The 27788-nt window shown below is 42.7% G+C and overlaps 1 long non-coding RNA gene across 2 annotated transcripts; it reads right to left on the reverse strand.

Moving 5' to 3' along the window:
• Positions 1-27567, reverse strand: LOC110131364 (uncharacterized). Of its 2 annotated transcripts, none has more exons than XR_002312157.2 (4): positions 27258-27567; positions 15436-15490; positions 933-1016; positions 1-345 (listed from the first exon to the last, which is right to left on the reverse strand). It is a non-coding gene; the product is annotated as an uncharacterized lncRNA (long non-coding RNA). The 2 variants fall into 2 exon arrangements; XR_011483105.1 differs by lacking the exon at positions 27258-27567 and adding an exon at positions 26931-27037.
• Between the last annotated feature and the right edge of the window lie 221 nt (positions 27568-27788).

Raw genomic sequence — 27788 nt, forward strand, 5'->3', positions numbered from 1 at the left:
CCCACCACACGCCCTGGTCCCGGGTTCCCAACCCAGGGTGTACCCAGCTGTCTAAATCCAGTATGCGAAGCAAAAACTCCACCACACAGTTCCTGAACTGCCTAGCCCAACGCTCGAGGATCGATGCTGGAGCAAACACAGGATGTTTTTATTCCCCGTACAGCATCGCCAGGTGTTTCCAGCCTTCACTTGGTTTTGCGGAAGCTGGGGTTCTGAGCCTTCCCCCACCACTTCCACCTTCACGCTGCGTGAGGCACTCAGAACATGGCCAACTGTCAGTGGTGACTGCTAACCTCTCTCCCCCATCCTCTCAAGCTCCACAGCATCCACAGACTCTTATCCAACCTGGAAAAAGGAAAAGAACACCCAGAATATACCTATGCCTCTCTTACTAATGAGACAAAGCATTTGGGCCACCTGGGACCAGTGCAAGCGTGCCCCTCCTCGTCTCCTCGTCATGTGGGTTGATGATGACCCAACACTCCAGCTGATAGAGAAAAGTCCTAAACACAAGAACACACAGCCCCTTGCTTGTTCAACGAGCTCTCCTGATTCGTTTCTTCAGCACCCTCCTCCCTTCCACCAAACTGTAAATCTGCCATCTTTTCTCTGTAATGACTAAAGGGCAGGATGCTGCTGGAGGAACTTCACCCTTAGGTCATCATCCTTGAGCCAAGTTCAGCTTCTCCTCAAACAAGCCAGGTGCATGCCCCTGGGACAGGCTGCTCCCTCTCCCTGAATCCCTTTCCTCCAAATCCTTCTCTGTTTGGCTTCTTCTTCCCATTCTGTTCTTGGCTCAGAGTAGCCCTCCTGGACCACCCTGTCTAAAGAACCAACCCTTCCCAAAAATGTCATCTTCTGTTTGCTCTTTCCTTCATGGGATTTGTCCCTGCTTGCAATTATTTTGTTCATTAATAGTTTCACTTACTCACTTTTTATTTCCTCAGCTTGGATATCCGTTTGTTGAAACAAATATCTTGTGTATGTTATTCACCGTGATATCCTCAGAATAATGCCTGAAATAAAGTAAGAGTTCAGCAAATACACATTGCATATGAGTGGTTTGTTCATACAGCCTAACACTTAGAACCGTAGGCTTCAAAGTCTGTCATCCTCCATGTAAATCCTGGATTGAACCATCAGTAGTTACCTGACTGCAAACTGTCCAAGGTCTCTCTCTCTCTCTTTTTTCTTTTTTCATTTGTAAAGTAGAGTAAAATAAAGCCATTTATATCATAAGGTGATTGTGGGAACTGAAAGAGAAAACACAGGCCAAACACTAAATACAGTGTCTGGCACATAACCTCAACAAATGGAAATATCATTATCTTCCTATTTACCCTTATTCTACTTTAAAATGCTCTTCCTATTATTTCCAATTAATAGAAATTAAAATTCATATTCTATCTCACCTATAGTCTTAAGGAGACTCTAGTCTAACCCAATCCTTCCCTATTGCCATGTGGAATTCCTATCCACAAGTTACTGTAAAATAAGAACAGACTGCTTATTTATCAAGCATCTACTGTACTCAGGCATTTGACATATACTCTCTCTCACCCTCGGGGAACCCTGCCAGGAAGAGGGCAGACACTGACGACTGTCACACAATATCCTTTCTACCTTCCGTCTTCAGTGACACGGCCCTGACTATTGGGGAAGGGGGACCAAAGAGGAAGATTTCTCAGCCTCTTTTCCTTAATTGTAATCAAGTCAGTGGTACCTGGGTTTTCTCTCCCTAAGTAGGAAAACTTAATCCCAATCTTCACCATAGGCATTAAAGGTCCATGTTCTATGACCCACCTCCCAGAATATTGGAAATAAAAGCAAAAATAAACAAATGGGACCTAATGAAACTCAAAAGCTTTTGCACAACAAAGGAAACTCTAAGGAAGGTGAAAAGATAGCCTTCAGAATGGGAGAAAATAATAGCAAATGAAGAAAGAGACAAAAGATTAATCTCAAAAAATACAAGCAACTCCTGCAGCTCAATTCCAGAAAAATAAATGACCCAATCAAAAAATGGGCCAAAGAACTAAACAGACATTTCTCCAAGGAAGACATACAGATGGCTAACAAACACATGAAAAGATGCTCAACATCACTCATTATCAGAGAAATGCAAATCAAAACCCCAATGAGGTACCATTACACGCCAGTCAGAATGGCTGCTATCCAAAAGTCTACAAGCAATAAATGCTGGAGAGGGTGTGGAGAAAAGGGAACCCTCTTATACTGTTGGTGGGAATGCAAACTAGTACAGCCGTTATGGAGAACAGTGTGGAGATTCCTTAAAAAGCTGGAAATAGAACTGCCATATGACCCAGCAATCCCACTCCTGGGCATACACACCGAGGAAACCAGATCTGAAAGAGACATGTGCACCCCAATGCTCATAGCAGCACTGTTTGTAATAGCCAGGACATGGAAGCAACCTAGATGCCCATCAGCAGACAAATGGATAATGAAGCTGTGGTACATATACACCATGAAATATTACTCAGTCATTAAAAAGATTTCATTTGAATCAGTTCTAATGAGATGGATGAAACTGGAGTCCATTATACAGAATGAAGTAAGCCAGGAAGAGAAACACCAATACAGTATACTAACGCATATATATGGAATTTAGAAAGATGGTAACGATAACCCTATATGCAAAACAGAAGAAGAGACACAGATGTACAGAACAGACTTCTAGACTCTGTGGGAGAAGGTGAGGGTGGAATGTTCAGAGAGAACAGCACTGAAACAAGTATACTATCAAGGGTGAAACAGATCACCAGTCCAGGTTGGATGCATGAGACAGGTACTCAGGGCAGGTGCACTGGGAAGACCCAGAGGGATGAGGTGGAGAGGGAGGCGGGAGGGGGGATCGGGAAGGGGAGTACATGTAAATCCATGGCCGATTCATGTCCATGTATGGCAAAAAACCACTACAATATTGTAAAGTAATTAGCCTCCAACTAATAAAAATAAATGGAAAAAATAAATAAATAAAGGCCCATGTTCTTGAAAAGCAACCAGAACCTCAGAAAGAATGAATAATGTGCTTAAGATCTCACAGCTAAAAAGTCACCACCTGGTATTTGAATGCAGATGAACTTCATTCCAATATACTAGTCTTCACAAGACATTAATCTGCAAGCTATTTTTCAACTCAGAGCAGAAACATCAGAGCAGCAGCCTAGTGATGGAGCAAAGCTACCACAGAAGCAAGTAACCAACAACATATCAACCCAGAAACGGAAGGCCCCAAAAACATGACAACAGCAGCAGCAACAACAAAGCCCACTATAATGAAGAAGTCAAATAAAAACAGGAGCCACTCAAAGAGCTCCCAACTGCAAAAGCTGGAAGAACGTGAGCAAGAAAATAAAGTACTATTGGGTTATAACCCAAACCATAAAATATTCATGAGTCTATGCAAATCACTGAGTCAGTAAATAAATGGGAGAGAAGAGAAAAATCTCCCATGCAGAAAAATTTCAAATATTTGGAAAAACTCCACCCTCAAGCAGGTGGAGCATCATTTCATGCTCCTTAAGTGCTAGCTGTGCAGAGGGACTTCCTTCCGAAGAAAACAATGTGGCAAGTGGACAGGATAACTTTGCAGTGGAGAAGCCTGGTGTATGCAACCTTGAAAGGCGACCCAGATCAACACCAACAGTGACAAATCATGCTGATGGTGTGTATCCTTTACTTCTGTGATCTTAGGTCTCCTTAAGACTGTAGGTGAGATAGTCGATAAGTTGTGCCCAACTCTTTCAGCCTCATGGACTATAGCCTGCACAGGCTCCTCTGTCTGTGGGATTTACCAGAGAAGAATACTGGAGTGGATGGGGATCTTCCTGACCCAGGGATCAAACCTCACTGCAGGTGGATTCTTTACCTCTGAACCACCAGGGAATCCTTCCAAAAACCATAGCCCCTGTCTAATCATCTTCTGAAAGAGATGTGAATACCAGACCACCTGACCTGCCTCTTGAGAAACCTGTACTCAGGTCAAGAAGCAACAGTTAGAACTGGACATGGAACAACAGACTGGTTCCAAATTGGGAAAGGAGTACGTCAAGGCTGTATATTGTCACCTTGCTTATTTAACTTATATGCAGAGTATATCATGAGAAACGCTGGGCTGCAGGAAGCACAAGCTGGAATCAAGATTGCCGGGAGAAATATCAATTACCTCAGATCTGCAGGTGACACCACTCTTATGGCAGAAAGTGAAGGAGAACTAAAGAGCCTCTCGATGAAAGTGAAAGAGGAAAGTGAAAAAGTTGGCTTAAAGCTCAACATTCAGAAAACTAAGATCATGGCATCTGGTCCCATCACTTCATGGCAAATAGATGGGGAAACAGTGGAAACAGTGGCTGACTTAATTTTTCTGGGCTCCAAAATCACTGCAGTTGGTGATTGCAGCCATGAAATTAAAAGACTCTTACTCCTTGGAAGGAAAGTTATGACCAACCTAGATAGCATATTAAAAAGCAGAGACATTACTTTGCCAACAAAGGTCCGTCTAGTCAAGGCTATGGTTTTTCCAGTGGTCATGTATGGATGTGAGAGTTGGACTATAAAGAAAGCTGAGCACAGAAGAATTGATGCTTTTGAACTGTGGTGTTGGAGAAGACTCTTGAGAGTCCCTTGGACTGCAAGGAGGTCCAACCAGTCCATCCTAAAGGAGATCAGTCCTGGGTGTTCACTGGAAGGACTGATGTTGAAGCTGAAACTCCAAGACTTTTCATTGGCAAAGACACTGATGCTGGGAACGATTGGGAGCAGGAGGAGAAGGGGATGACAGAGGATGAGATGGTTGGATGGACATGGGTTTGGGTGGACTCTGGGAGTTGGTGATGGACAGGGAGGCCTGGCGTGCTGTGATTCATGGGGTTTCAACAAGTCAGACACAACTGAGCGACTGGACTGAATTGAACTGAATCATGAAAAAAAAAAAAAAATTGGACAAATTTCCACTAAGGGACAGCCTTCAAAATACCTAACCAACACTTCTCCAAACTGTCAAGGTCATCAAAACAAGGAAAGTCTGAGAAAATGTCACAACCTAGAGATGCCTAAGGAAACAGGATAGATAAATGCAACATGCTGTCCTGGTTGGGATCTTGGAATAGTAAGAGGATGTTAGGGGAAACTGAGGAAATCTGAATAAAGTACAGACTTTAGTTAATAATAATGTATCAATATTGATTTCTTAATTGTGACAAATATGCCATACTAATGTCAGATGTCAAAAACAGAGGAAACGATGCACAGCCTATGAGAACTTTCTGTACTAACTTTGCAATGATTCTGTAAATCAAAAACTGTTTAATACACAAAGATTAAAAGTGCATTAAAAATACAAAACAGATGGTGTCAGACAATGTGTGTTTTAGGGCTCTGCACGTCTGTGGAGATAATCCTGACCAGCCTCTCTAGAGCAATGACCAGTAAGGGTCCCAAAGATTTGATCTGAATTCAAAGACCCTGTTTCTCTCCTCTTTAAGATCATCTAAGTATGCTCTCCCTTTTTACTCAGATTCTAACTTACAGAGACACAGGAGAGGAAAGGCACTCTAAAAATCAATGAATTATCACAGATAAAAAGGGAGCTTAAAACACTGGACTTGAATTACTGCTTGGACCCATCCAGTAGGGCAGAGACACTTAAATGACAAGAATGATGTTGGGGAAAAAAGAAGCTCCATGTATGCTGCACAATGTTTTAAAAAATTTTTATTGAAATATAGTTGATTTACAATGTTGTGTTAGTTCTGCTTTATAACAAAGTGACTCAGTTATATATATCATTTTTCATACTCTTTTCTTTTCGCATTCTTTTCATATGGTTTATCACAGAATAGTGAATATAGTTCCCTGTGTTATACTGTCGGACGTTCTTGTTTACCCATTCTATATATGATAGTCTGCATCTGTTAATCCCAGGCTCCCAGTCCTTTCCTCCCCCACTCCCCACTTCCTCCCCTGGCAACCACAAATCTGTTCTCTGTGTCTGTGAGTCTGTTTCTGCTTTGTAGATAAGTTCATTTGTGTCGTTATGCTGCATAATTAAATGTTATATGCCTGAAGAGCTAAGATTGCCAGAGAGAGAATGAAAAGAACAAAAAGTTGTGAGCTGTAGATTTGTGAATAAAAGTTTCTCCCATTCTGCTGGATATATAGTTACTCTTTTTGAGGCTCTTGCTCCCAGGATCTGCCTTCCCAAGTTCAGAAATAAACTTTGACTTAGATTGGTGAGTTTTAAAGAACAAGTGATTAAACAAGGACTTCATGGGCTGAAAAGTCAAGGTCCTATTAAACAGAGGAGAGTTAGTTTCCTCTCCTGCCCTTGTTAAAAGGTTGGTTAACAAGCCTGTTCTAATGAAGGCTGCTCTCAGGGTGTCTGGAGTTAAACTGACATTCATAATACCCATCCAAGGAATGGACAATAATCTCATCTATTGTACATTTATTTTAAAAGTAATTGCTTGTCTTGTACTCTCACTAAATCATTTACTGAACACTTACTACATATTACGGTCCCTGGGAAAAAAACAAAGGACCAGACCTTACTCATCAAGTGGTTCACAACCTAAAGAGAAAGAAGGACAAATAAAGGGTCTGTGATGGTGCAATTTAATGGGTGCTATGATAAGATGTATTTGCAGAGAGGGAAGAGGAATTGACATCAGAACCAAGATTTGAAGGATGAAAAAGAACTTGGTCTATGTCATGGACTTAACTGTATGTTGTTTGCTGTTGTGGAATTTCCTTGGTGGCTTGACAATAAGGAACCCACCTGCCAATGCAGGAGACGTGGGTTCAATCCCTGGGTTGGGAAGATGCCCTGGAGAAGGAAATAGCAACCCACTCCAGTACTCTTGCCTGGGAAATCCCATGGATAGAGGAGCCTGACAGTCTACAGTCCATGGGGTCACAAAAGAGTTGGACACGACTTAGTGACTAAACAACAACATCATGAACTTAATTGTACCCCTCCCCCAAAGTTGAAGTCTTAACCCCTAACAAGATGGAATTTGTAAGTGGGCCTTTAGGAGGTAATTAGGGTTAGATGAGGTCATGAAGGAGGGGCCCATCACGATGGTGGGATGAGTGGCTTTTTAAAAAGAGGAAGAAAGAGCACTCTCTCACCCAGAGGGGACACAGAGAGAAGGTGCTGTGGATGAAAAATGTTCCTGCCATTATCAGCAAACAAAGGATGCTTCAGACATCATGCCATCAAGCCGCTATAGCTGCTCTCAACAGTGAGCCTGAGGGAACTGGGAGCCGGATGGGCTGCATGCCAAGCCCATCAACCACTGCAGCTGCCTGCAGGGGAGTACCCTGAGGGGCTCTGGGTAGGAAAGCACAGGACCCCGAAAGAAAGAAAGTGGAAGTCACTTAGTCATGTCCAGTCTTTGAGACTCCACGGACTGTAGCCTACCAGGCTCCTCTGTCCATGGAATTCTCCAGGCCAGAATACTGGAGTGGGTAGCCATTCCCTTCTTCAGGGGATCTTCCCAACCCAGGGATCGAACCCAGGTCTCCCATATTGCAGACAAATTCTTTACTGACTGGGCCACCCCTAGACATCAAAGAAATGATTTCAAGGTGCCTGGACTCTTGCATCTTCCATACACAGAAAAGCACTAAATTCATTAACTGGAAATGTCTGGTTTTCTTCAACAGTAACCTTTGGTGTTCTGACTACCTGGTCTTTGTCGTAAAAACTCCTAAACACCCTGGCTCCTCCCTTTCCTCTTCAGAGCCTTCCCTCAGAGCTATCTGAGAGTCTGCCTTCCAGGCTTCCAAATAAAATGTAATTCTCAACTTTTCGGCTGTGCGTTTTTTTTCAGTCAACAGTTCCCATCTGAAAACCAGGAAGACGGTTTTCACCAGGCACCTTAATCTTAGATTTTCAGCCTCCGGAGCTGTGAGAAGTAAATGCCTTTTGTTTGAGCCTCTCAGTCTGCAGTAATTTTTTTTTTTTTTAATGCCAGTCCAGGCAGACTCAAACAGACTTAAGGGAGAGACAGTATTCTAAGCTGCAGGAGCAGCACAAGTAGACTCCCAAAGAGATGCGCTGTGCTTAGTCGCTCTGTTGTGTCCGACTCTTTTGTGACTCCATGGGCTGTAGCCCGCCAGGCTCCTCTGTCCGTGGGGATTCTCAAGGCAAGAATACGGAGTGGATTGCCATGCCCTCCTCCAGGGGATCTTCCCATTCCAGGGATCGAACCCAGGTTTCCAGCATTTCAGGAGGATTCTTTACTGTCTGAGCTACCAGGGAAGCCCCCCAAAGAGGAACTCCTGCCATATTTGGGGAGCTATAAACAATTCTAGCGCTCACAGTTCCTGTATTACTGGTGCTACAAGGAAGGTAACAATGACAATGACAATTAGAAATGAAAGGCAACAGATACCCAAGAGTCAACCTAATTCGTATATGCCCTTCCAAGGAAGGGCAAGTTCAGTGAATGGTGAGCAGGGGCCACAGGGCAGGAAAGATGCTCGGAGAGGATGTGGCCACAGAGGGGGCAGGTGCTGGCCCCAAGCCCAAAATGGAATCCAGTACATCCCTATTCTACATCCAGTTGTAATATGAGCAAGGCCACCTGTCTCCTCTCAGCCCCTTTGCATATTTTTTTTTCCCCCGCCCGGAAGTTGTTGAGGGGCTTGTTTTTTTATTTGCTTAAGGCAGATTAGAGAGGCCAGGCTTTGGTAAATGTATGTGGAGCTCATTCAAATTGAATAAATTAAAGTACCTTCTGGCCAAAGGATTCCCAAAAGTCTTTGCCAGGCAAGTTACACAGAGGCAGTACTATGTATCATATCCTCTGATACCATTTCATGTGCTGGGTTGTACATCTACTGTGGACCCCTATACCAAGGTCACAGGTGGGGAGCCCTGTTCCAGGGTCACAGGATAAAAATCTCGGGCACTGACCAAGTCTCATAGCAACTGTTGCCATGAGCCTCTGGATCTAAACAGGCCAGTTTCCTGACCCCATATTAGGGACCCACCCCACCCCCCCCCCCCCGCCATTACCCACCCTATAGTTTCCTAATCAATCACTTCATTCCACTAGTTTAGTAGGAATTTTCTCTGCCTTGAGGCTATAAAAAATTGGCTACTAGCCTGTGAAAGGTTTCACTCTCCCTTGAGCCAGCCTGCTGTTCTAACAGGATCCCCCACCCTAATAAACTTTATTCTCCTTTCATCCTGCCTCATGTCTGGAAGAGACATGCACAGCTCTATTAAAACACTTAGCACTATCATCCTCAGGCACTTGGGACCAGCAAAGATGGTGTGTTTGAAGGGTGGTATTTAAAAAGACTCATTCCAAGCATGTACAGAAATCATTTTTTCTAACAATTAAGAAACATTTTCAGATACTTCACTTTTATGGGGTATTTCAGAAACATTTGTGTCTTTAAATGCCAGTTTCTTCAGGTTGGTTATTGCAGAAGTATAGGGAAAATTCTATTTGAAGACATTTGTTTCAGAATGCACTCAGTGGTTCAGGATGGGGGACTTTTTAATTCTTTCTCAAACTTTGAAGGATATCCAGGAGTGGTTGGGACATGTGAGGACCTTAAGAAAAGCTCCCTACCTCTATAGTTCAGTTAAGTTCAGCTCAGTCACTAAGTCATGTCTGATTCTTTGCAACTCCATGGACTATAGCATGCCAGGTCTTCCAGTCCATCACCAACTCCCAGAGTTTACTCAAACTCATGTCCATTGAGTCCGGATGCCATTCAACCATCTCATCCTCTGTCATCCCTTCTCTTCCTGCCTTCAATATTCCCAGCATCAGGATCTTTTCAAATGAGTCAGTTCTTCGCATCAGGTGGCCAAAGGATTGGAGTTTCAGCTTCAACATCAGTCCTTCCAATGAATATTCAGGACTGATTTCCTTTAGGATGGACTGGTTGGATCTCCTTGCAGTCCAAGGGACTCTCAAGAATATTCTTCAACACCACAGTTCAAAAGTATCAATTCTTCAGTGCTCAGCTTTCTTTATGGTCCAACTCTCACATCTATCCAGGACTACTGGAAACATGATAGCTTTGACTAGATGGACCTTTGTTGGCAAAGTAATGTCTCTGCTCTTTAATGTGCTGTCTAGGTTGGTCATAGCTTTTCTTCCAAGGAGCAAGCATCTTTTAATTTCATGGCTGCAGTCACCATCTCCTGTGATTTTGGAGCCCAAGAAAATAAAGTCTGTCACTGTTTCCCCATCTATTTGCCATGAAGTGATGGGACCGGATGCCATGATCTTACTTTTTTGAATGTTGAGCTTTAAGCCAACTTTTTCACTTTTCTCTTTCACTTTCATCAAGAGGCTCTTTAGTTCTTCTTCACTTTCTGCCATAAGGGTGGTGTCATCTGCATATCTGAGGTTATTGATATTTCTCCCAGCAATCTTGATTCCAGCTTGTGCTTCATCCAGCCCAGCATTTTGCATGATGTACTCTGCATATAAGTTAAATAAGCAGAGTGACAATATACAGCCTTGACCTACTCCTTTCCCAATTTGGAACCAATCTCTTATTCCATGTCCAGTTCTAACTCTTGCTTCCTGACCTGCATACAGATTTCTCAGGAGGCAGGTCAGGCGGTCTGGTATTCCCATCTCTTGAAGAATTTTCCAGAGTTTGTGTGAGCCACACAGTCAAAGGCTTTGGCATAGTCAATAAAGCAGAAATAGATGTTTTTCTGGAACTCTCACACTTTTTTGATGATCCAACAGATGTTGGCAATTTGATCTCTGGTTCCTCTGCCTTTTTTAAAGCCAGTTTGAATATCTGGAAGTTCACATTTCACGTATTGTTGAAGCATGGTTTGGAAAATTTTGAGCATTACTTTGTTAGCATGTGAGGTGAGTGCAATTGTGTGGTAGTTTGAGCATTCTTTGGGAATTGCCTTTCTTTGGGATTGGAATGAAAATGGACCTTTTCCAGTCCTGTGGCCACTGCTGAGTTTTCCAAATTTCATGGCATATTGAGTGCAGCACTTTCACAGCATTATCTTTTAGGTTTTGAAATAGCTCAACTGGAATTCCATCACCTCCACTAGCTTTGTTCACAGAGATACTTCCTAAGGCCCGCTTGACTTCACATTCCAGGATGTCTGGCTCTAGGTGAGTGATCATACCGTCGTGATTATCTGGGTCGTGAAGATCTTTTTTATATAGTTCTTCTGTGTGTTCTTGCCAACTCTTCTTTTGTCTTCTGCTTCTGTTAGGTCCATACCATTTCTATCCATTATTGAGCCCATCTTTGCATGAAATGTTCCCTTGGTATCTCTAATTTTCTTGAAGAGATCTCTAGTCTTTCCCATTCTATTGTTTCCCTCTATTTTTTTGCATTGATCACTGAGGAAGGCTTTCTTATCTCTCCTTGCTATTCTTTGGAGCTCTGCATTCAAATGGGCATATCCTTCCTTTTCTCCTTTGCCTTTCGCTTCTCTTCATTTTGTAGTTATTTGAAGGGCCTACTCAGCCAACCATTTTGCCTTTTTGCACGTCTTTTTCTTGGGGATGGTCTTGATCCCTGCCTCCTGTACAAGGTCACGAACCTCCATCCATAGTTCCTCAGGCACTCTGTCTATCAGATCTAATCCCTTGAATCTATTTCTCACTACCACTATAAAATCGTAAGGGATTTGATTTAGGTCATACCTGAATGGTCTAGTGGTTTTCTCCACTTTCTTCACTTTAAGTCTGAATTTGGCAATAAGGAGTTCATGATCTGAGCCACAGTCAGCTCCTGGTTCTGTTTTTGCTGACTGTATAGAGCTTCTCCATCTTTGGCTACAAAGAATACAATCAATCTGATTTCAGTGTTGGCCATCTGGTGATGTTCATGTGTAGAGTCTTCTCTTATGTTGTTGGAAGAAGGTTTTTGCTATGACCTGTGCCTTCTCTTGGCAAAACTCTTAGCCTTGCCCTGTTTCATTCTGTACTCCAAGGCCAAACTTGCCTGTTACTCCAGGTATTTCTTGACTTCCTACTTTTGCATTCCAGTCCCATATAATGCAAAGGACATCTTTTTTGGGTGTTAGTTCTAGAAGATCTTGTAGGTCTTCATAGAACTGTTCAACTTCAGCTTCTTCAGCATTACTGCTCGGGGCATAGACTTGGATTACTGTGATATTGAATGGTTTGCCTTGGAAACGAACAGGGATCATTCTGTCATTTTGAGATTGCATCCAAGTACTGCATTTCAGCCTCTTTTGTTGACTATGATGGCTACCCTATTTCTTCCAAGGGATTCTTGCCCACAGTAGTAGATATAACCTCTATAGGTTAATTTTTTTTTTTAAGTGTTCAGTTTATCTACTATACTCAAATACTGCCAAAATGTCAGTAATTGACCAAGCATTTCATGCTGTTGGGTGTCTTTGTTTTTGTGCTGTTCCCCTGGCCTAAAGTGAACTTTCACATCCATCTGCCTGGTGAACACTTTCTTACGTCCTTTGAAATAGTAGACACATGACTTCCTCCAGAGTCCGCAGGATAAATTTACTCACCTCCTCTCTGCAGCAACACCTGTGAGTTCAGTTCCTACTCTTGGCTACTTGGAGAGTAGAGGTGAGCTTCTGACCCTCTCCTCCCTGCCTTATAAAAATAGAGAATCACGGCAGTTTTAAAAAAAAATAGAATGAAATAATGCCACTTGCAGTACCATGGATGGACCCGAAGATTATCATGCTAAGTGAAGTAAGTCAGACAGAGACAAATGCCATATATCACTTATATGTGGAATCTAAAAAAACTGATATGAGTTAATCTATCTATAACACAGAAATAGACTCACAGACGTAGAAAATAAACATGATTACCAGAAGGGGTGGGAGGATAAATTAGGAGATTGGGATTAACATATATACAGAGCTGGGGACTTTTCTAGTGGTCCAGTGGTTAAGAATTCACCTGCCAATGCAGGGGCTACAGGTTTGATCCCAGATTCAGGAAGACCACATATGCTGAGGAGCAACTAAGCCCAGGCTTTAGAACCCAGAAACCACAACTACTGAAACCCGTGTGCCTGGAGCCTGCAACAGGAGAAGCCACCATAATGGGAAGCTCAACCACCGCAACTAGAAAGTAACTCCCACTAGTCACAACTAGAGAAAGCCCACGCGTGGCAGCAAAGACGCAACACAGCCAAAAATAAATAGATAAATACACACTGCTATGTATCAAATACATACACAACAAGGACCTACTGTATAGTACAGGGAACTATATTTAATGATTGAATGTCTTATAACTTGTAATGGAGAAGAATTTGAAAATTTTATATATATATATATGGCCAATGTCTTACAATAACTTACAATGGAAAAGACCTGATAAAGTTTATATATATATATATATATATATATACATATATATATATGAATCACTACTGTAGATCTGTAGCTAACACAACATTGTAAATTATACTTCAACTATTAAAAATAAAAAAATAAAAATGGAGAGTCAGAACCAGCTTCAGAACATGAGCGTTTGCTCTTCGTCCATCCCAGACACTCATCTTCCGTGGCTCTGGCCCAGGCTTATTCCAAAGCTCTCTCAAAGCTCAAGTGGGCATGCTCCTTCCCTGGTGAGAGTTAGAACTGTGTCCATCCTCTTGATGACCTTCCAGGTATCTGGATGCACACGTACTGCTATCTGACAGTCTGTGCTGTGAGCTTTCCTCAGTATGTCTGGTGTCTTAACAAGCAGATTATCTCTTACTCTCAGTCTTTGTGGGCCTGGGCTTTTGGGGCAGTGCAGATCAAAGCTCAGCCTCACACTGGCCAGCCGGCCAGCAATGAGGATTGAATTTTAGGCGTTCTGATGAGCACTTAATAGAATTTTTGGCACAAAGTGCTGTGGGAGCGCAGAGGATGGAGCTGCTGATTTTGTCCAGGGAACAAAGATAGTTTCACAGAGAGATGATCTGTGCAGTCATTACATCTATGCCAGTGCATCCTGGACAGCAATGTGGCCTTATTTGGGCTGTTCGGTAGTTCATGGATGAACATTTAAGTTTAAAATATGTGTCAGTTTAAAGATAAAAAATAGTAAAGGTAAAATATGGGTTTGGCAAATATTCGAACAACCCAAGCTTATCATCTGCAATTCTATTTGCTTAATTGATGAATGTCATTTTGTCCTTACTATGAGAGGGTCACTCATTTATTATTTTCAAATATTAAAAAATTCATTTGAGAACAATTCTATGAAATAGATAATCTACTATGTTTAAATCCAAAGGATAGAGGAACTAAGGCACAGCAATGTTAAAACAATTTTCTAAGGACATAGAAGTAGCAAACGGAAGCATTTGATCCCAGGCAGTAAGGGGCTAGAACTTGTACACTTAGATACTGTAGTATGTTGCCTGCTATGCAAATACATTTGGAAAAACCAAAAGCTCTAGGAGGCTAAGATTCATATCTCTTTTTTTCCCCCTCCACTGTATATCCATCCTGAGCTTACAGCATGGCTCATAATAGGAGCTAAATACTAAATACTTTTGAATAAATGGACAACAGAAACAATAAAAAAAATCTTTTGGTTGCATTGCTCACATTATTGTTTACTTCTGTTTACATATTTGTCTTCTCTTCAGGCCTTGAAATTCTCAAACATAAGAACTAGATATTTTTACTCATCTCAGAATCTTCTCAGGTCCAGCCCACTCCTGTCACATAGTATTTACTCAGTGAATTCATTAATTTAACAGACATGTATTTTAGTCCTTTAAAACTAAATATCACATAATAGAAGAAGATCTATAAATGGTGCTATAATGGTGCTGTAAAAACTTGGTGGGGGAATTTTTTTCAATCAAAAATAATTAGCACATCAGTCATAGGCCTATATTTGTGTACAGTCATCACTACAGCAAGAGTAAGCCCCTTTAAGAAAGTCTGATTTCACAAAAGAGAAATTGACAGAACACCATGCTACTTGTGTTACAAAGAATACAATAGGGTTCTTCCTTATATTGTGTTCTAAGCCACTTCAGTTGTGTCTGATTCTTTGGGACAGGATGGACCGTAGCCTGCCAGGCTCCTCTGTCCATGGGATTCTCCAGGCAAGAATACTGGAGTAGGTTGCCATTTCCTTCTCCATCCCTTGTATTGGTTCCCCTGAAATGAATTTCAAAGTTATCATTTTCAAAACTTTAACTTACACTTTTTCGAGGGCAGTTCTGTGATGTAAAGTGAGTGTACCCATAAATCAATCAACTTACATTACACACATATATTTCACAGTGATGCCCACAGAAAAGAGCACAGAGCATTCTCATCAGATAGTTCATAATTATTCCAGCAAAATTATGTGATGGTTACCCTTTCAGTTGTAATTAGTGACATTATCTGGTAGAACATGTTGCAGAATAGTGAGTAACAATCAGCTTTAAAGCTGGACTTACATGGGTCAGATTTCAGTCCAACACCTCTAGTTGTATGCCCTGGAACAAGTAAGTCCTGAAAAAAAAGCAAATAATAATAAATGCTCATCTACATGGACATTGTGAAACACTGTATGTCAAGTACCAGATGCATAAGAGGTCCAAAGTAAAAATTACTTCCTTTCCTTTTTTCTCATGATCCTCTATATTCATAGAAAGCTATCAATTGTATATTATTAATAAGAAGCACCTAAGCTAGAAAAGACATGCCTTGCCAATGCCCTCCAGTGTTACTCAGGGAGTCTGGTTACCCAGGAATAACTAATAAGGGCTATAAATTGAAATAGGGTAATAGAATTGACTTCCCCCAACACTTTCAGGGTCATTTTAGTGAGTTCTTTGAAAACTCAATAAAGGGAATTCACACTGTACTGTTTCCTGAGGTGAGTGATACAAGCTCCAGCAAGCTATTTATAAAATATGTATGCATGCACATGGGCATCCCCAGTGGCTAAGCAGTAAAGAATCTGCCTGCAGTGCAGGAGCCACAAGAGACCCTGGTTCAATCCCTGGGTCAGGAAGATCCCATGGAGCAGGGCATAGTGACCCACTCCAGTGTTCTTGCCTGGAGAATCCCGTGGACAGAGGAGCCTGGCAGGCTGCAGTCCATGGGGATTCAAAGATCAGACACAACTGAAGCAACTTAATACACACATGCTCAATAGTATGATATAATTTTCAAGAATGTGGATCCCAGAGCTGGACTACTTAATTAAAACTTGAGATTTCACATGTACTAGTCGTGTGTTCTTAGGAAACGTATTCAACTTCTATATACCTCAAGTATGTCATTTGTAAGAGGGAGATGAGAATAACATCTATCTTTTAGGGTTATTTGGAGGATTGAATGAAATAAGGCATGTAGAACACTTAGATCAGTGCCCACCATGTTGGAAGTGCCCAAACAACCTTGCACATCCAAATATTTAACAGGATTATCTGGATGGTGAGATGATGGTTGAGCCTCAGTACTTTATATTATTACTTATTTCTTGAATCCTTTACAATGTGAGCATATTCATTCATCCTCTTACACACACACACCAAAACCTTAATTTTGTTTTGACATGATAGACCTTTTAAAAATGAGCAGCCTTTAATTCAAAGAGATGAGAGTTGGAGACTTGCTTAGAGTCAAAGCGTAGAATCCAGGAAGAACCAATAGCAAAAGACAAGGCAATACAGTCCAGAGCAATTTCTAGGGGGAAAGGAAATGCAGAAACTTTTCACACAGGCATCAGGGATGAAAAATCTTTATAAAAAACTTGTTATGGAGCATAGTTGTTTTACAATGGTGTGTTATTTTCTGCTGTACAGAAAAGGGAATCAGCTATATGTCCTCTTTTTTGGATTTCCTTCACCATAGAGGATTGAGTAGAGAGTTTCCTGTGCTCCACACCTAGATTCTCATTAGTTATCTGTCTTATACTTAGTAGGGTATATACATCAATCCCGATCTCCCAGTTCATCCTGCTCCTCCTTTCCCTGCTGGTGTCTGTTGATAACTTTGTTCTCTACATCTGTGTCTCCGTTTCTCCTTTGCAAATAAGTTCATCTGTACCATTTTTGTCTAGATTACGCATACACAGGGGTGAAAAATCTTTAAAGTAAGATCCAAAATCAAATACCAGCCGATGATACAAATGGGTGAGGGTGAGAGGTTGCAATGAGTAGGGAGTGGTGGGGATGCTAGAGAAACGACGATACACACGGCCCATCTAGAGAGGGTACTTCTTGCTTGGTGTGGCCATGCAAAGTTTCTAGATCTTCTCTTTTCTAAAGACAACTAAAAAATCTGGAACTTTATGTAAAATATCCTAAAATTTAAATGTTTGAAACTAAACTTTTAAAAAATATATTGAAAGCTAAATAAACTTGTCATGAAGCCATCAGTTTACAACCAACCAATGCATTAAAAGCTCATCTCTATCCCCCTCAAAAAAGTCTGTAGAAGAACTCCATCTACTGTGCACTTTATTTCTGTTGTTATTACATCACCTCCATTTCAGATCGTCAGGCATTGGATCCTGGAGGTTGGGGACCCCTGATCTAGAGAACAATTTCATGTCAGGCAAGGTGAAGAAATAAAACTGTAGACTTGCCTTTGGCTGGCTGCCAAGAACATGGAGCCTGAGTACAAAAGTCAAGGAACAGAGGGTTTAGTTGGTGGCCTCAATGCCTTATTTATAACTATGTTCATCTGGCTGGTATCTAGGAAGGTCCTGACTCTCATCCACTTGTCACTTTCTTGTACTGTCCAATTTGACAGCATACTTTCCAGTTTTCCCTTCTCAGATACTTCCATGGCTTGGGAATGAGTAGATAAATAAAGGGAAAATCTCTGGGAGAAGTTAGGGAGACTGGGCATCTGGGAGGAAGAAACTGGCTGGAAATAACTGCCTTAGGAAGATGAGCAGGAATTTGTTATTCTCAGGGTCTCTGTCTGTAGCTCCTCCCTCTTATCTGCCCACCACACTCTTCCTCACCCTAACCCTAACCCAAACTCTAACCCTAACCCTGACATAGACACTACTGCCAGCTCTGGAGAAAAGCTGAAGCTGGTTCAACTGTCTCAGAAATTTGAGTAAATCAAAAGATGAGAGCCAGGTGTGTCCAACAGGAAAGAACTTCTTCTTTTGTTTCTACATCCTTATGCTCAGAAGTGGAACCCAGCTGCATGCCACAAAGGGCAAGAAGGAGAATTTCTTCCCCAAAGAGCCCTATTTCCTTTTCCAAAAACCTCTTCAACTAACAGACATGTTTTTCATCTTTCTTCCTCAAATCAGAGTTAGCCCTATGTGACTAAGGCCAGGCACATTTAATTACTGAAAGCAGCAGCCCCCAACCTTTTTGTTGAGTGACAAGCTGGAAGAAAAATAGCATCACCCAGAACATGTCACTGGGAGGAAGAGAATGACTGTGAGGGATGGCCGCTCAATCTGCTCCTCCTCCTTCCATCCCTGTGGTTTATCTTTCCCTCTCCCTCCCATCTTTTCATTACCAGGAAGACCAAAGAACTTAAAAACCATCTCTCATCCTCAATTTGCCTATGCTAGTTCTACTTCTGGCAGATTGACTATTGACTGTCTTATATCTTTCATGCTCCCTCTACAGCTAACAAGCTTCTAATCATCACCCAACCGAAGTGGCACCTCCTCAGCAGAATCATTTCCTCTCCATCAGGGAATATAAGCACCCACTCCCCAGATTCTAAAGAACTTTGGCTGTTGTTCACTGTCCTGCTCTTACACCAACCAGACTGAAATCTTTGCCATGTATGTCCTCCTCCCCATAAGAAGAGTTACCTAGGGGCAAGGACTGAATCTTCCTGTCTCTACCTGTGGCATCCAGCAGACAGGCTGGCAGCTAGCAAGTGCTCAGGAAATGTATGGACTAAACGAATGAGTGAATGAATGACCAGCATGTGTCCAGTTTTTTTAATAGAAGATTTCTCAGAAGGCAGTAGCTTTCAGACATTCCATAGCTATTTCTTAAGTGCCTACTCTGCGTTGGGGACAGTTCAAGGCCCTGGAGCTAAAGTGCTGTACAAGGTAAGAGAGATAAGAAGCAAGTAGAGGAATAAACAAGATAAAGTTATATAGCCATGATGCTATGAGGGAAATCATGTGGGAGGATGTAAGAGAGAGTCACTGGGGTTTCTTATAAACAAGAGGTCAGGATGGCTTCTCTGAGGAGGTGAGACCTGAAAAACCAGAAGGAGCTAGTAGGAAAGATGAGTGAGCAAAGCTGTAACAGGTGGAGTGAGCATTGAGGGACCTGCTCTCAGGAAAAATAGGTTTATCATGTTGGAGGCAGAGTGAGGGGATTTGGGTATCTGATGGGGTGGGAGTGAAGAGGGTGAAGGAGATGAGCTTGGAGACCATACATAAGGGTCAGATCATCCAGGCTAGTGGATCATGGTAAGGACGTCAAAGGGTGTGCAACAGGATGGTGACTTGATCTGCCTTTTGTCGTTGGGAAATCCCTCTGGTTCAGGTGAAAAGAATGGGTTTGATGCTACAGCGGGAGGAGACACAGGAAAACCAGTTAAGAGAACACTGCATGAGCCCAAGTGTCAGCTGATGGCCGCTGGTCTAGGATGTATCGTCGGGATGTAGAGGAGAGGTGAGATTCAGGAGATGTTTCAGAGGTGGGACATACAGACCTTGCTGGTATAGTCAGTGCAAAGAGTGAGGAAAGATGAGAGTGGAGGGAGTGGTTGTTTGTACAAACGCGTTTATAAACTAATACATTTCCATTATTCCTTGTTCCTAGGGAGGATCCCTCTCAGTTTCACCCCTCCATGGATTTGGCGGAAGGTGCTGGAGCATGAAATCTACCAGCACACCGGGCTGCCTTCTTCCTATTTTCCAACCCTTCTCCGCTTGCCTCCTGCATCTTTTCCTCCTGAAATGCACTGCCTAAGCCTGCAAGTCATTGCTATTGATTTCTCCAGCAAAATGTAATTTGGGAGGCTGGTTTACTCTTTTTGAAGCATCATTTGTACACAGGAAAGTGTTATGTGGGGGCTGATGGCTTCTACGGAAAGCCACGCCATCCCAGGCGTGGAAAGGCACTGGATGAGTCAACAATGCGGGGACGGGTTGGGGGAGGGCTGTGACATTTCATGAAGTGCTGATGCCTTGTGGGGTTTCGTGTCATGGAGGGGAGTGGCCTGAGCCAGTCTCAGGCTTCTTTGGCTCGTGGTTGCCAGAGCTCTTTAAGGAGGTTTAGAGGTTCATTGCAACAAGAGCCTGTTATAGATCAGACCCCACTGAATCCTAGGCCAGGCTATTAAATTGATTTCTTGTACTTTATTTTCATGGTTTAAATAGCAAATGGGGGTGTCTGCGGTTGGTCTGCAAAAATCCAAAAATTGAAAACACACCCTACTTCCAGATGGCCCATTCTCTCCTCCCCTCATTGATGTACATTGGTCAGGCTGAGCTCCTCCCAAGGTTTTCAGAGCATTTAGCCAGTCAGACAATACACAAGCATTGAATGCCTCTGAATGCTCTGGGGTTAAAGCCAAGATCAAGGCTGAGGTCCTTACTCTCGTGGAATTCACATCCCAGTGGGAAAGGGGAGACTGAAATAACAAAGGAGATGATTTCATAGAACAGTGTAACAAGGAAAATAGAACTTATTGCTATAGAGTGACTCCAGAGCTGGGCCTGGCAACTGTTTTCTGTCAAGAGCCAGAGAGTAAATATTTTTGGCTTTGTGGGCTGTAGGGTCTCTGTCACAACTACTCAGCTCACCTGTTGTGGGATGCAAGCAGTCATGGACCATATGTAAAGAAATGAGGAATGAAACTTTATTCTGAGAAACAGGTGGCAGGCCCAGGGACTATATTTTGCCCACCCCTTCTTTAAGGGAAGGTAGGAGGAATATTGAATAGAGTGGACTGAAATAGGGTGACATTTAAGCTGAGGTCTGAATAAAGAGACAGAGCCAGCCCATAAAGATGAAAAGGGAAGACATTCCAGACAAGGAGACAGAAGTGCAAAGCCCTGAGTCATGGCTATTTCAGGAGCAGAAACGCCCACCCATGTGGTAGGGCAACAGGAAGTTGGAGGGAGAGAGATGATAGGTTGACAGTGATCAGGCTGTGATGGGCCTCATAGTCCACGTTGAGACCTGGCACATAGTAGGTCTTCAATAAATTAATAATGGCTCTAGCAAAGGAAATTTAAGGAGATATAGGTTATTACTCGAGGCTTCCCTGGTAGCTCAGATGGTAAAGAATCCACCTGCAATACAGGAGACCCAGGTTCAATTCCTAGGTCAGAAAGATCTCCTGGAGAAGGGAATGGCAACCCACTCCACTATTCTTGCCTGGAGAATCCCATGGACAGAGGAGCCTGGCGGGCTACAGTCCATAGGTTCTCAAAGAGTCAGACATGACCTGAACACAAGCACGAGGTTATTACTCAAATAATTAGATGACATTCCATAATCTTTGAAATATTGAGGGTAGGAAGAGAAGGGAGTGACAGAGGATGAGATAGTTGGATGGCATCACCGACTTAATGGGCATGAGTTTGGGCAAACTCTGGGAGATGTGAAGGACAGGGAAGCCTGGAGTGCTGCAGTCCATGCAGTCATAAAGAGTTGGACATGACTTAGCAATTGAAAAACAGCAATCTTTGTTAGCTTTATGTGCCTCATTTCTACCAAGTCTAGAATCTTACTTTGCTCCTGTTATCAAACTCCCACTTAGAACCTAAAACCTCAGTTCCCTGAATTATGTTTAGCCTTGACTCCTATAAGGGGCTCACCCATGCCTAAACACTGCCTCCATAACCTAACTTGAGACCCCAGATCTTCCCAAACCAGGCCCTCATTAACTTGAACCTAAGAAATTCTTGCCTCTGACCCCTTAGAAGGAAGGGTGTTCCTATGTGCCAGCTGCTGACAGGTGAAGACTTGTTAAGACAGTTATTGGGAATATTCACGAGTATTTTCGTCATCATTTTTCCAGGTTCTTCCTCATTCCCTGAAAGTTTTATGCAATCAGTGACTTGCTTGAGCCAATGAACTGTAAACAGACAGGGCATGTGTCACTTCCAGGTACAAGCTTCAAGAGTCCAGGTATAAACTGCCACCTCTCTCTCTGACACCACAACTGTGGGAGATCTGCCAATAGGGAAATATGGTGTCAGCAGAAATAAACTTGTGTCAAAGCACAAAGACTTCATGGTTATGATTCCAGCATGGTGAGCTTCTCCATCCGGACTAACAGAGAAATGGATACTTAGAAGTAAGAGACTGTCACAGCAAAAATCTGAAATATGTTACTTTGACCTAGAAGTTGCACAGTGGGTGACTCAGGATATCCAAAATTAAGTCAAGAGAGAATAAGCCCTAGGACGGTAGGAACACAGTAAATCTAAGAAATATGGCTCCTCAAGAGTTGTGGACATAACCATGGGCTCACAGGAACCGCTAGAGATGAATTCTGGCCTCTAGACACTCACACTCTGTGAAAAGCCCATCCAAGTAAACAAGGAAACACAATGCTTGTGTAACAAATTCCATGGTAGGGTCATGAACAGAGTCATGGCGATCAGAGAAAGGGACGGGTCATGAATACTATCTTTAACTATACAGTGATAGTAAGATTAATGGGCCAGGCTAACTTTCATAGATTATGTAGGCTGGATGAAAGTTGGGATTTGTCTGGCTAATCCTAAAACCCTCCTATGGGACCGGTGAGTAGGTGTTTCATAGATTTTTCTTGAGTAAATGAGTTTTGAATTTCAGAAACATAGTGGTGAAAGAGTATTTCAGACAGAGGCAAGAGCATATGCTGAGGCATGGGGCTTATCTCTGTAGTCTAAAGATTTCCACTTACCTGATAATGTGATGTGCCCAGGATGAGGCTGAGGAGACTTATGAGAAGGGGTTGGGATGGTCCTGTCTCTTTGAAAGATTTCAAAGAGACAGTCAGAAGCTGACAAAAGCTTCTAGAAAAAGAGTTCAAATCCGCAATCCATTAACCCTTATCTTAAAATTCTAAAAGTCGACAACCGAAGACTTTTTCATGAGTTTGGCACAAACTCATTTGTCAGGGAACACTAAACTTACGTGAAGGCTATTTATAATCTTTGTTTGTCCCTCTTCATATAAATGCTCTTTTGTGTTTCAGGATAGGGTGATGGTTCAGAGTACACTGCGAGGCCTACACAGTGTCCTGCATCTTGATTTTCTTTCATCCAAATGATTCTGAACTTTTGGAGCACTCTGTGTTTTAGATAAAGGATTATGGATCTCTAGCACCATCAGATTCATAATCTTTTGGTGGAAAACTTTGGCAGCAGCATTAATGACAAACTGGAGGAAGGCGAGAAGGAAGCTGGTGAAAGAGCCATGGGCAAACCAGTGGTGATAAACACTGGCAGCTGCAGCAAGATGGAAATTCTGGAAATGGAAGCCTTTGGGGGCTATTTCCCAGTCATATCAACACAGCTTGGTGCCTGATTGGAGGTGGGAGGTAAGAGAGGAAGGAATCTAAGATGAGCCTCATGCTTCTAGCTTGTAAGACTGGACAGATGGTGAGCCATCCACCACAAGAGAAAATTGAGAATGATTAGAAGTAAGAAAAAATGATAAATGTTAGTTTGGACTTGTGCCTATGAGATGCTTCTGCACCCTGGGGTTGGAGACGTGTGGTGGGGAGTTGGCAATGTGGATCTGGACCCCAGAGAGAAGCTGGTGATGGAGGTACCAATCTGGGAGGGGTAGTGGTTTGAATAGTCCTTCCCTCAAAAGATATGTCCAAGTCCTAATCCCTGGTAAAGCGAATGTGAACTTATCTGTAGGTAGGGTCTTGATGGATGTAATTAGTTTAAGGATCCTGAAATGAGATAATCCATGATGTATAGTGAGCCTAAATACAGAGAATTGGACAGGACTTCATGACCGAACAACAATAACAATGAAATACAATAACTGTTGTCCAAATAAGAGAAAGGAAAAGGAGATTTGAGACATGGAGGGAAAGACATATGATGATGGGGGTAGAGATTAGATGGATATATCTGCAAGCCAAAGATTGTTAGAGCTCCAAAACCTAGGAGAAAGGCATGGAACAGAGCCTCCCTCAGTACTTCCTGGAAGAACCACACCTATGACACCTTGATTTTGGACTTTTGGCCTCCAGAACACTGAGAGGATAAATTTCTATTACTTTGCATGCATGCTAAGTCGCTTCAGTTGTGTCCGACTCTTTGCAAACAAATGGACCATAGCCTGCCACGTATCTCTGTCCATGGGATTCTCCAGGCAAGAATACTGGAGTGGGTTGCCATGCCCTCCTCCAGGGGACTTTTCCTGACCCAGGGATTGAACCCGCATCTCTTATATCTACCCGCCCTGACGGGCATGTTCTTTACCACTTGTGCCACCCAGGAAGCCCTCTGTTATTTTAAGCCATTCAATTTGTGGTAATTTGCCATGGCAGCTCTTGCAAACTAATACAAAAGGGTTTTCATTTATTTTCAGCTCCATATTAGGGTGAGGGAAGACAGAGGTAGACCCAAGGACAGAAATCAAGGCGACACCAATCTTGAGGAGAAAACGTCACTGTGACTGAGAAAGGGCAGTCGGAGAGGTAAGATGAGAACTAGGAGAGTGGAGAATCAGAAAGGCATGAGCTCCAGGCAGGAAGCTATGTTCCGTGGTGTCAGATTTTGCAGAGAAGACATCTAGGATTAAGGCTTAGAAGAGGATATCAGATTTAGCAATAAGGTCATTGATGACATCAAGTTGGAGCAGTTTCAGAAACTAAGAAAGAAATGTCAAATCAATAGAGAATTCTTTCAAGATGTTTGGCAGTAGTGAAGGGGAGAAAGAGGCCATGTCAGTAGCTTGAGAGAGTTTAGAGTAAAGAGAAATCATAGGTAGGATGGGAAGCAAGAATACATCTAAGACTTCTGTGGAAACTAGCGCTGGGCAAGGCTGTCAGTGAAGGAAAGAACAAAGAAAACAAAAGAACCAGGATCATATGCCAGCAATAGTTAAATGTTCACCAACATTTGGTGTATAGAGTACAGAGTATTTCTTAGTACAGAGTTGTTTTTGGGAAGCAGGTATCATTGAGAGGCAGCCCTTCCCAGCCTCCCTTGCATCCAGACGGGGACATCAATCAGTTCTAGCCAACAGAGTAGGGTGGAAGTGGAGAGTCGCCTTCAGGCCACGGTGGACATGCTTTCGCTACTCTTTCCCCCACCTTCAACTGGAAGCAGGGGATTTCACAGTCCTCAGAGAGGGCAAAACCGGAAACGTGAAGTGTCTCAAGTTCCTGAATCACCATTTCCCATTAATAGGAAAATCCACAATGGATTGTTACACAAGCAAGAATAAAGATTGTCTTAAGTCACTGAAATATGGAAGTTCATTTGGGGCAGCAGCTAATGTGACTCTAATACAGACTGCATTTTATATGCCCAGATCTTACAATGTCAGGTTCCCACCACCTGTCAAAGAGTCAACTCCTACCAGCCTAGCCCACTAAAGACCACCTATCTGGCAGCACCTGGGACCTGTCCCATCCTGACTGAATGTCTTTCATCCATTCAACACAGAGTTATTAATCTCCTACTATGCATAGTACACTGGACTGGAGTCAGGGATGTGGTCATAGATGTGATCAAGACCTGCCTTTAGGTAGATTATATTCTAATGGGGCAGATAGAAACTAAACAGATAGACACATAAATAAACATAATAAAAAAAATAAAATAAAATAAATAAAAAATTTTAAAAAAGAAACATAACAACGTCAGGTAGGAAAATATGATGTGCTGTTTAAAGACTAAATAAGACAGAATAAAGGGATAGAAAGTGATGAGCAGGAAATGGTGCAATTTTGATTTTTTTTAATTTATTCTTTAATTGCAGGATTGCTTCAGAATTGCTTTACATAATGTTGTTGTTTTCTCTCAGTGCACTTTTAAATAGATTGGCCTGAAAGGCTGCTTTGAGGATGTGGTGTGGATGCAGAGACCTATGTGAAGGGACCAAGTGAACAAAGAAAGAGCTGGAGGAAAGATAACCTGGACAGAGGGAGCGGCTCATGCAAACGTGCAGAGCAGAGCACAAGCTGGGTGTTTTGGAGATGATCAGGAAGGCCAGTGTGGCCAGAGCAAGGCAAACAAGATGAGAAATGACCGAAGTGAGGCAGAAAGATAGCAAGGGGTCAAACGACAACAGGTCCTGGTGAGGACATCAAGTCCTATTCTAAGAAATAGAGGGACACTGACCCTGCCTAGCCTCCCAGGCAGGCAGAATTTCTCCCAGTGCTCCCCATGAGTCAGCTTCTTCCTCGCAGACCTGTCCAGCTGCCAGGACCCAGATCCAGTCCGTCTGTTCCCGCCCCATTAACTTGCTCTGAGCTCCCCCAGGCACTGAGCCGGCAGACTGCAAGGTGCGTTTGCCAAGGGTGAGCCAGGCAGAGAAAGTATTTTTTTTTCCCGGAGAGGTGACTCCTCTGCAAAGAAAATAAAGTTCATAGGTTTCCTAGGGGAGAAGCTGCACCCACGAGGCACTGAGCACTAAGTCTATATTTGAGCTGAAAAACATGCAGACGGGCGGGCGGGAGCCCAAACACAACTGCTTCTGCCTTCTGCGATGGCAAATGAGTAATTTTGCCTCCTGGAGTTTCAGGAAGCTCCTCTAAGCTCTGAAATGGAGCCATTCCTCATACTAGAAGGCTGCAAAGATACGTGTGAGGGCTTTGGGGCTGCCACAGATGGAAACAATCCTAAGAGCCACAGTAACTCGTATTTGCGATCTACACTTCCTCCTCCCATCCAAGCTGCTCCATCTTCACAGCAGTGTAGGATGGAGCCTGGACAACTTCATCCTACAAAGGACATGCTGGCCATGAGAGGTGAAGCGTTATGGACTATATGGTCACAAAGCCAGTGACTTGGTTATTCTCATGTACCTACATTTAAAACTAATCATGATTCCCCTGCTTGATATTGTCCATGGGTCTTAAAATTCAAACCTCTCCCAAGGTCGTGCAACATCTTGTACCAGGGACCAGTTAACTGCAGCCCATGACCCAACTCTGTAAATAAAGTTTTACTGGGACACAGCCGTGCCCTCTCATTTGCATATCACCTATGACTGCCTTTGTACTATGATGCGAGAATTGAGTAGTTGTTTCAGAAAGTATTAGGGCCACAAAGCTGAAATATTAGCTGTCAAACCCTTTACAGAGCAAATATGTCGACCTGGCTCTTTGAGATGAGTCCAGTGCCACATTCTCTTACCTATTCAGTCCTCTCTCTGCCCAGTCTTTTCCAGGCACTTTATTCTTTCTTCTTTCCCCAGAGAAGCCTGGATTTCCTGCCTCAGGATCTGTGCACTTGCCGCTGTCTCTGCCTGAAACTCTTTCCTTCATGATTTTGACTCTCTGACATCCCTTCACTTTTCAGGCTTCAGATCAAATGCTGATTCCACAATCTCCATATCTAACAGCACCCCCCCCAAGTCTTATCTCAAATCCACTCCTTTATTTATGGCATATATAACCTTCTAAATTATCTTATTTGTTTACATACTTGTTGTCAGAGTGCCCCACTAGAATAACAGCTCCATGGAAACAAGTACCCAGACAGTCTTGATCACAATGAAATCCATGATGTATAGAATAGTGTCTGACACACCCTGGGTGCTTCACTGTCAAGGGCTAAACGAATGAATCAAATGACTATTAAATAAATCCTAACTGTCCTTACTCTACATCAGAGTTTCTCATCACTCAATGATCTCATGGATCTCAAATGTCCAGCAGCATTGAC

Source organism: Odocoileus virginianus, chromosome 23 (assembly GCF_023699985.2).
Source record: "Odocoileus virginianus isolate 20LAN1187 ecotype Illinois chromosome 23, Ovbor_1.2, whole genome shotgun sequence".
Lineage (NCBI taxonomy): Eukaryota > Metazoa > Chordata > Mammalia > Artiodactyla > Cervidae > Odocoileus > Odocoileus virginianus.